The following is a 9,033-nucleotide window of genomic DNA, read 5'->3' as shown; positions in this document are numbered from 1 at the left end:
TACATTTCCAAGACTAAATGAAGTTCCAAATTTTGTGTTGCTTTATATAATTATTTTCCCATTTTCATTACATTTTTATGTAATTATATTATAATTATTTCCTTGCTTTTTTATTTTGAGACGTCTGGAAATTGTAGAGTCCTATCTCTAGTTTTGAATAGTTTCCAGACCCCAAGCAATATCTGTATACAAGTCAAAGTCCAGAACCATTATGTAATTAACTCCATGAATTAATATTTTTTTTAAACTATTTAGTATGTTGGGTTAGATACGTTACAATATCTCTCCCAATCTTTCCATTCCTAGTTTTGAAAACAGTAAATCCAGGGAGATTATGCAAGTAACATCTACTGAAGGGAGTGTGTCCAGCTTCCACCCAAGGGGTATGTCTAGCAATAACCAAGCAGCGCACCAGTTAAATTAATGGGATCTGGTCATGTGAGCCACCGAGCCCACTGTGTGGTGTGTGCAGCAAGACCGCAAGGGGCTTTGTTGCACCGCCCCCCCCCCCACCCCGGCATTCTGCGGTCGGGATCCCAGGGTCGGTATTCTGACCACCAGGATCCCCACCGACGGTCACCCAGCCTCGACCCAAATGACTTACACGCTGCTTGCTAGTAATGTCTCCTATACAGAAGCGTGGGAGCCTAATCACATGTAATAAGGGTATTAAACAGAGCAAAGTAAAAAATAAAAACAAGCTCTATTGCTGTGGTAAACGTTGATAAAATACCTCTATCAAACTTTAAAATACAGATCTCAAAGATATGCAAGTGGCATGTATGGAGGTCTGATGGCATTTGGGGTGGTCTAGTGGCCATCTAAAGTTATATTCCGAGATCTGTTGGCATGTCTGAGGGGCATCTAATGTGCATGTTATAGGCCTGATGACATTGAAATGGCAAGCAATATGTCTGTAATCCTAACTATTATAGAACTACATATCCTAGCAAGCCTTGCAACAATTGACTGTTTGTGCATGCTGGTGCTTGTGGAACTACAACCTGACCGTGGCTAATTTGGAACGTATAGTTACATAGAATATACAGAGTTAATATAGCATTTTCTTGAAATAATCATGCCATATGTTCCGTGTTTCACCACTTTATTAAACAACAAGAAATTTTCCAGAATTAGTCTAAAGAATCTTCATATGCTGTGAAGTCCAGTGCAAAATTCCTCCAAACCATACTAGACAATTCCCTACAGCTTGCTGCAAAATGACATAGAACTGAATTGAATGGGATGGATCCCACTCCCACTGACCCGCTGATTTACTGATACCAGTTCCATACTTTTGTGCTTTTCGTTCCCTTAAAGGAGAGGACAGATCATTCTGTATTATTTTAGAAATGTAGTTTTATTCACTGTTAAGATACTTTTAGGGATCATAAGCACATGCCATTGTGCAGGCAAAAGATAAGCTTATCCAAGACATAGTTAATGAGGAATTCATATGTAACTAGGATACATCTCCAGAAAAGGGTGCATCATTTCCTTGTGCATACTCTTACAGTACTCATAGCGCATGCCCCTGAGTTACCTCTTCAGACGCAGAGAGGCACAAGTATATTTTACATGTAATACTAAATACAGAAGTGTTTTGCTTATGTGCATTGTGGAAGTGATCAGCCTGGTTAACTTAATAAAGATGATGATAATGGCTAAGCTACATTATGAAACACTAACTCCTTTATTTTGTTAATACAATGAGTGTTAACAGACAGCTGTAACTACAGTATATTCCACCTTGATCTGGAGGAGGAGATTGGCTCAGTTTACACTTACTATTGTGGAAACATCTAAGGCTAGTCTGATGGTCTAACCATTGTTTTACATTTTTAGCATTACATTAGCATCAGCTGCAATAGTGTTTCAGGTAGATATATCCCAACGGGAGCCATTATTCCAATCTTATACACCTTGCTAAAGATGAGGGTGCAAGCATGGACACTGCTGAAACCACTACATTGTACTAAATGCTCCCCTTTTGTGTGTACAGTGCATTAGGGGAGGTACAGTGGGATAAATGTAAAAAGTTCCCAAGTCATATATGGTGATATGAAAGTATGAAAATCAAGGCTAAGTATCCTTATCCTTATTTATAAGTATTTGCCTATTTATTAAGGGCAAAGTAAATACATATGAATGCAGTCCCCATCTTTTTAAAATATAGTGTCCAACAGACAGACAAACAAACAAACAAACAAACAAACAAACAAACAAACAAACAAACTTAAGAAGTATAGAAAGTAATTGAGAAGGTGGATAAAGATCCCAAAATACGTCGTACAAACCAGGATTACTAGCAAAGTCATGAAGAGTAGAGACAGAAATCCTGGCGTACTAAAACCAACGTGATTTCACACTCCTTTGTCAGGAGGCATTAAAAATTAAGATGGAAAGCATCCAACACTGTAAAGACACAGACAAAAAGAAAAGGGGAAAAAGTACTGAAACTGGATAATACAAAAATACATAAAGAATACCAAAATCATGTTCTGTCAGTGATAAACTGAAAGCACAAAAGCTCACCAATCTCACTAAGGTTCTCCATAATTTACAGTAAGTAGAAAAATCATGATATCTTATTAAAATCCTATTTATCCTAGATGCCTATATTGAAATGTAAGACTGGGCATGTTAATCGCACATGGGAAACCTTAATAGGATGGGCCAGAATAACTTGGTATAGGACTACAACTACCATGAAAAGCACAAAATAGTTCATCATAAGACTTGCTTACATGCAAAGGCACAAAGTTAATCTTCATGCGCACAGAGAACCCCGAGCAGAGGTCATGAGAACATTTATTAGCATAGACATAAAAAAATATACTGGCCTATATAAATATCCCCGAAGATTAATTATACACAGAAAAGTTTAAAATACTCAACAACCTTCACCTTTTCATTAGAAGACGTTAATGGAAGCCAACCATAGACTGTTGCTACCTAGGGTTCATTCTGTGTAGAAATAAAGTGGAATTGTCCTTATGGTGTAGAATGTTAAGTACATACCCTCCCCCTCCCCCCATCCCCACACATACCAAAGCCCATTAAGTTTATATACTTATACCAGATCAATAATTGGTAAAAGCCTATAATATGCATAGCCATCCAGAAAATCATCTGTATGGAACTACAGAAGTATCTGCAGGGTCTCAAGGTATCACAGTGGAATCGTTTTGGTAGCACTTAACCTTGATGGAAAGGTTCAGGATACAAAGCAATATTAGTATAGTATCTGAAACCACTATGATGGCAAACTTAAATTAAGAATACATATATTAAATATGAAAAACAAAGTATCTGTGGTACTAGTAGAAATTTCCACTTTTTCAACTTCTTGTGAGCCATTGATGAACTCTAACAGTAACAGTCCAGAACCCTTGGAAATATAGTAGGAAGCAGCCAAGACTACATCAGTAGTAAAGCAAATATCCAGCTGACTGCAGTCCTGTACCCATGCATTTTGTCAGTACAGACCCTCAGGAGAATGTGATGTCTGAGTTACACTATATAGAAGAAACAGGCTTATGGTCAGTTGTAGTTGTCCTTCAGCTGATCATGACTTGGTACTGTATATGGTGGAATTATCCACCCATGGGTGTATTATGTTTCTGCAATTTCCCCACCTTCCCCCTGGTGAAAAAGGCAAATTAATGTTTAGCACATTGATAACAGGTATCATGAACTAATGCGGGCCTGCCCAACCTGTGGCTCATCAGCTATTGTGAAACTACAAGTCCCAGCATGCTTTTACCAGCTGATCGTGGGAGAGTATGCTGGAACTTCTAGTTTCACAACAGAGACACATTGCGGCCAATAATGAATTACTGTGTTAGCGGAAGCAAGTGTCTAATAGGGATAATTGAAAAGAGAGTCGGTATGTTAAGCAACTGAAATGTCCTCCATAAAAATTGGTAACAGATGTTCAGATGCACAAGAATGAGTAGTCAGACATTAACTAGGTAATCACACAAGCAGGTAGTGTCAGGAAGTGTGGTGCAATCTGCCTCTGATCGTCGCTCATTTCCCACTCAAGCCCCTAATTTCACTATGGTGGCTTTGTGATTTAAGGATCTATTTACTAAGCCTTGGATGGAGATAAAGTGGATGGAGGTAATGTAACAGCCAATTAGCTCCTAACTGTCATGTCACAGGGGGTGTGGTTCATCAAATCGACAGTGTCTAGGTCGACAATGTTTAGGTCGACCACTATAGGTCGACAGTCACTAGGTCGACATGGATGGAATGTCGACAGGGTTTCTAGGTCGACATGTGCTAGGTCGACAGGTCTAAAGGTCAGCATGAGGATTTATTTATTTTTGGTATCGTTTTCTTTGTAGAGTGACCGGGATCCCAAATTAGTGCACCGTGTCCCCTCGAATGGCTCGCTTCGCTCGCCATGCTTCGGGCATGGTGCCTTCGCTCTGCTACCGCTTCGCTCGGCACACTTTACCGTTCCAATCGTAGCCCACGTGGATCGTTAAGTATGAAAAAATTCAAAAAAAGAAAAAAGTGTGAAAAACTCATGTCGACCTTTAGACCTGTCGACCTAGCACATGTCGACCTAGAAACCCTGTCGACCTTCCATCCATGTCGACCTAGTGACTGTCGACCTATAGTGGTCGACCTAAACATTGTCGACCTAGACACTGTCGATCTTCAGACCGGATCCCGTCACAGGCTGGGTTTGAAAAATGACAGGAGCTGATTGGCTGGTAGTTTATTTCCGTCCACTGTATCTCCATCCAAGACTTAGGGGTCTATTTACTAAACCTCAGATAGAGATAAAGTGGATGGATATATAGGGGGAGATTTACTAAGCAGTGATAAAAGTAGAGGTGAGCCAGTGGAGAAGTTGCCCATGGCAACCAATCAGCATGGACATAACATTTATAATTTGCATACTATAAAAGTATGCAGAGCAGCTGATTGGTTGCCATGAGCACTTCTCCACTGGTTCACTTCTCCACTTTTATCACAGCTTAGTACATGCCCCCCAAAGTCCCAACCAACCAGCTCCTAACTGTCATTTTTCAAACACAGTCTGTGGCATGTCTGTTAGGAGCCTATTGGCAGGGACTTTATCTCCATCCACTTTATCTCCGTTTAAGGCATAGTAAATAGACCCCTTAGTAGTATCTTTGCCAGTATATTATTGCATTGCCTGCAAGATGAAAAGCTAACCCGTGCTATAATCCGATATCCCTAACTGTGGACTGCGCATGTGCAAGGTTTCCATTAATCACTTGTAACTTTGGTCACATAGGATATTTCCGGATCTCCAGTCCTAGTACTCAGCTTAGCAGTAAGCTCCTAAAGTTCTCTTGTGTACAACTTGGTTGTGAATCCCTCTTTACTATTTGTCTGACCCTTTTGCTACCCTTTGCCCACACTGTGTAGCACACCCTTGGAACTATTTCAGACTACGCTTCTGCCTGATCCTTTTGCTACTGCTTGCCTGCACTGTGTATCAGATCCTTGCAACTGTTTTTGAGTAACCCTTGCTATCGCTGATTACAAATGACCAAAGTTGTGCTAGACCACGCGTCTTGCTTATGCCATATCATTTTGCTACTTATGTATTGTGCTTGCTAAAACCACTCTAAAATTATTTGTATTATCTGTACTGTTCCTCCACTAAATTATTTTTTTATCACACCTATCTTGTCTACACTGCCAATCTGCCCCAGTCACCCTATAGCTTCTGCCATTGGGAACCTAAATTAAGTAGCATCTTCACCTTATCAGTGTGACAAGTAGCCAGATATAGCCTTAGTGGGCAAACTAGTGTGTGGTCAGACATTAGCTAAGGGGTTACACACTCAGGTGGTCAGTAAAAAGATGGGTCAGTACACAAGCAGGTAGTAGATAATACAAAAAGGAACGGCTTTAGGTATGAGCTGAACAAGCAAAAATACACAAGGAAAGCATTCAGTGCTAAATACCCAAGGAAAACATTCAGTAAGGTAGTGTCTATTTATATTCTCAAACAGGAAACATGATCCAAGGTGAAGTCTTCTGGGGTACCACTGGCTATTTTGGATTAGGGTAAATTCAATTACAATAGTGACCTCTAATGGCCAGATGTCAAATTGTTAGAGACTCTTTCTAAGAATATAATTATTAATACCCAATTTTAACCATGACAATCCTATTGATGTATGAGGATGTAGCATAAACTCAGTCATTTATTCACTACAATTTAACTGTATTTGGTGAATTTCATAGCATATCGGTGTATGAGTTGACCATTTCGGTATGCTTAGAAACCCTGTCCAGTTTCTGCAAAAGTAGAATAATACATTACAATGAGCCAATGTACTTGTAAAGAGATGTTTCACTCAAAACGTTCTTGATATTGTCTAGATGGGGGATATTTATCAAAGCTTGGAGACAAATGAAGTAGCAACCAATCAGCTCCTATCATTTTTAAAACAAAGCCTATAAAATTACAAGAGCTGATTGGTTGGTACTTTATATCTGTCCAAGTAGTGGTAACATACTTTGTTCTATGCTTGTGACATTACTGTGTCACTTTTGGTGACAGGTAAAAGTGTCACCAAAAGTGACACTTTTACGTGTGACACTTTTGTACTTGTACAAATAAATAGACATAAAATAAAATAGAGGTAGCCTAAAACACTAAAGATTATTCAATAGTTAGCCTTGTCAGCTTTTAGGACAATTCCCCTGAAGGTCAGTGTTTTGCTTTTTTGGGGGTTTGTTTTAGACATTACTTTCTGGAAACTTTCTTGGATATCCACCAGAATTGCCTCAATAAAATGTTGGTATTTTCCGAATTAGGAAAACAAGACTGGAATTTGTGCTTATGCAGGCTTAAGGTTTCAACAGCATTTAATAAGGTAACATATTAACAGGTTTCTGTGTAATAAGTTTTTGGGAAATATACAAGTCATACACAGTTTACTATTTTAATGTCTTTTCTGTCAGATGCCAAGAAACCAATTATCATAAGTCTAACTAGCCAAATTCTGCATGCTGGATGGATAGTGTTTTATACGTAAAATGCATAGATTTTATGCACATTAATCCATTTAATGTTAAAAACATTTTCTTCAGTTTCTGTGTTGGTGAGAGGTCAATATTAAGTATAAATCTTAAAACACTACTAAGCATAATTTATGTAGCACACAAATAATATACTGTAGTAGACAAAATATAGTTTTTTTAATATGAATAAAATCATCTATGTGTTCAATCTGCAGTTATACTTCCAAGCCTCTCAAAAGCGGTGCCCCAATTCTTCTGTGATGTGGCCCCACCACTTGCACTGCAGAATGAAAGGCACTATCTCCCGCTTCCTTCAACTTTGGCTGTGTGGTGCTGTAGAGTAACATTATGGCACTCTCCAAGCCCATTGCTGAAAGGAAAAACTTGCTGGCTGCTTCTCCTCCATGTCAGGGTCCAGCACTCAGTATGGTGGCGCTTTAGGGATATTTAAAACATTGGACAAGTGACATTATGATATAATTACTCAATTTAGGCCCCCCGAACCACTGGCACCCTAGATGACCATGCCTAATACTAGCACTAGACACCTTCAATATCTCACTTTTAACCACCCTTACCTATTCTCCTGGAATGAGAGGCAGCTTAAGGAAGGGAGAAAAAGAGAGGTGGCCCAGGTGTGGTGTTTATAGTGCTATTTGTTTTAGACTGTCCAGTGGAACAATACTCCAGAACTTGCTACTGTTACTTTCTAGTTAGTGTTATTTATACGTTCTGTTCATAGACTTACATTGTTGTTATTTGCTGATCTCCAGGAAAGAAGCAGACTCATACTTACCTACATTGTCTAATTCCTCTCCGGGAGATGCCTGGAGAGGACAAGAAGGTGGGCGGTGACGGGAGCAGACTAAGATGATAGCATCATTAGGCCTTGTTCCCTCACAGGGAAAATGCAAAGATTGGAACCTAGTTGCATAGGGGGCGAGAGAGAGAGAGAGAGAGAGAGAAGATCAGACAAGCAGCGGCACTCAGAGGTGTTGTAGAAGAAAAGTTGCAAACAGTGCGTTTATTACATCACTTCAATCCAACGTTTCAGGACATTATAACCTTTTTGTCAAGGTGAAACAGTGTATCACCTTGACAAAGGGGCTATAATGTCCCGAAACGTTGGATTGAAGTGATGTAAGAAATGCACTGTTTGCAACTTTTCTTCTACAACGCCCCTGAGTGCCGCTGCTTGTCTGATCTTCTCTGTGCAAATTCTTTCCAGATGGCGCAGGAGCAAATATACACACAGTAAGGGTGAGTGCCGATTCATCTCTCTAAGATCTCCATGTACCAAGATACCATGTAGACTTCATATTTTATTGCTAATACTCCTTGGTGTGCTCCAGAAAATCTGTTTTGTGTATTTCTTCTTCAGGGTCCATAGGCTCCATAGGATTTACCATGGGGTATAGATGGTTTGGAGAGAACTGAGCACTAAACAGTTAAACTTTCAGGTCCCAGGATGCACTGGACCTCCTCCTATATACCCCGCCCCCAGCCCATACAGTTTTGTTTGCTGCCAGCAGGAGCTGGATGCATCTTTAGACAGGGAGCTGTTGTTAAGCAGCTCCAAACTTTCTTTTATGACTTGCATTACATTTTAGTTATTTTATCATCAGAGCAAGTAGCAGGGACATCCCATAGGACACAGGCGCTACCGCTGCAGTAACCCTTGACACTGACGACTGGGCCACTTTAAAGAAATTCTTCAGCAGAATGGATCAATCTTACTGGTGACCTCTGCATTTTCTGCTGCCAGGAGCAGAGAATGCAGAAGTCACAAAAGTGATCAAATCTCGGAAGAATTGCAACAAGGAGGGATAAATAGTCGGGGAGTAGGAACAATCTGGCATCCTGACGAAGCCTGACCCACAGGAGAAACGCGTAGATTGCCGAGCAACCGATCCAGACACGCTAAATGCTGATCCCCGAAGCTCAGTTCCAACGGTCTGCCGGCAGACACCTGAACCTCCGCTATTACTGCAGCGTACATCACCGCCAGCG

This window comes from Pseudophryne corroboree, chromosome 6, assembly GCF_028390025.1.
Source record: "Pseudophryne corroboree isolate aPseCor3 chromosome 6, aPseCor3.hap2, whole genome shotgun sequence".
In the NCBI taxonomy this organism is placed as follows: Eukaryota; Metazoa; Chordata; class Amphibia; order Anura; family Myobatrachidae; genus Pseudophryne; species Pseudophryne corroboree.
This window is presented reverse-complemented; position numbering follows the sequence as displayed.